The following is a 1,961-nucleotide window of genomic DNA, read 5'->3' on the forward strand; positions in this document are numbered from 1 at the left end:
CTGATGCCTCAGCCCTTGTCACACCTCAAGAGAGCCCCTTTTCCCTAAGTGTTTTCATTCCCACACTCCAATCTACACAATCTCCAAAGTGGAAAACCACAAAGGGCTGTGTCAGCCCCTCCTGTCTGCCTGTGGTAGGCTCTCAGGCCATCAGGAAGAGGCACAACCCAGCCCTATGGGGACCAACTGGGTCAGAGACTCTCAGCAAGAAAGAGGACCCCCCCACCCAGGTTTCTCAGAACACTCCTGTCCTCTCCCATGTTTGTGGCCAAAACTTTCTAGTTCGAATGATTATTCTGCAAACCCACGGCGTTGAGACAGTGGGTCTACCCCAGACATTTCGGCTGACTTAGCCACTTTGACCTACCAACAATGGCCATGACTTTGAAAACACCTCCCTCCCGCTTCCTGCATGCGTGCGCAACCCCATTGCTCACTCCAGTTTCCTGACTCGTAGGCCACTAAACAACTGTCCTTTACAGTCCAAGGCTGTACATACATGTGCTATCATGTTTCAGATTTGGGTAATGACAAGACACATAGAAGTTGAGGATGCTGACCTCAGAGGCCTAATGGCTAGCTTCACAATGGGGTAGATGGTGATGCATCTCTTACCCCTTTTTATCCGCCTCAGTATCTTAATATGATTCCAGAGTCCCAGGTTTTCACTAAAAATCTTCCAATGTTCACCCATTTCTCCTTTTGGAACAATAGTGTCTGCCTCAGGCAGACGAATCCCTGAGCCTCAAAGAGGCAGAGCATCATCTCCCCAAACCCACCAAGGCAAGGGTACCCACGCTCTTTGGATGAAGTATTCCAAAGTCAAAGGCAGATCTAGTCCAACAAACCAGAAGAAAGCAGGAATGCTACTTGGCCACTGTCCCCCATCTCTGCACATTCCTGGAAGTTACTCCCAGATTTCTCTTTTCCTCTGGTCGAGTTACTGGAGACAGCGTATGTCCAGTGACCCGCATGTAAGACATAAAGCAAAAACTCAGAAGAAACCTGAAGCCCAGATGTCAATAGCTCAGCCCAGGACGCAGTCACAAAAGTGGAACGGCTTCCTGGTGAGGACACCAGTAGAAAGCAGAGGACCAAGGGGAAATCATTCCTGGCTTCCATGTCTCTTCACTTTGGGGCCAGAAGAGAGAGACTCGTGAGTCAAGTTTAAAACCCACTGGCAGAAGATGTCAACACCGCGAGTGGGTCTCCTGCAACAAGCCCAGCCCGTGGGGGTTGGTCTGAACACAAAGACTGACAACTAACAGTTTACCCAGGAAAGATTGGTTTAACCAAGAAAATCACCAGGAAAGCTATTTACATAAACCCCACCCGTAATTCTTAACATTCAGCTGATGACGTAAACGTTCAACTGTTCTTTTCTTTCCAGAAAACAAATTCTGTGCACCTGTAGCTGCTGGTTCTCCTTCTGCCCCAAAGTCCTCACTCTCAACATGTTACCCAGCCACCCTAGAACGCATGGAAGAGAGCCTTCCTGCTTCAGACTGAGTGTGTGATCCTCTTGTCCAAACAGGCCTGCGGGTGGGCCACCCCCAGTATGGTTAAAGGGATCTCTTCAGTTCCCAAGTCACACAAACATCCTGCTGCCTTCCGGAATCACAGGAGGCGGCTGGAAAAGGCCTGAAGTCGAGGCTGGGATCACATACTAATACTATGCTGCAGGTTCTCTGAGGTAGAGAGTGAGCATCACCAACAGAGCTATCTCCCCTCCACCGGCTCTCTGTTCAGGAAAGGGCTCCCAACTGAAGGGAAACCACCCAGGAGGACTGACTGCTCCTCCAAACAGAGCCAAGAGCAGCAGCAGCCCTGCTGCCACAGAGCATGGGAACTTCCGGTCTTCGTCCAGCGCAGCAGGAGTTGGCTTTGTACAGCTGCATCTTCTCATTCATCTGATGACCAATAACCTGTGAACTAAGGGAGATCTCAGAACTGAGATGGGA

This window comes from Peromyscus eremicus, chromosome 8a (genome assembly GCF_949786415.1).
Source record: "Peromyscus eremicus chromosome 8a, PerEre_H2_v1, whole genome shotgun sequence".
Classification (NCBI taxonomy): domain Eukaryota; kingdom Metazoa; phylum Chordata; class Mammalia; order Rodentia; family Cricetidae; genus Peromyscus; species Peromyscus eremicus.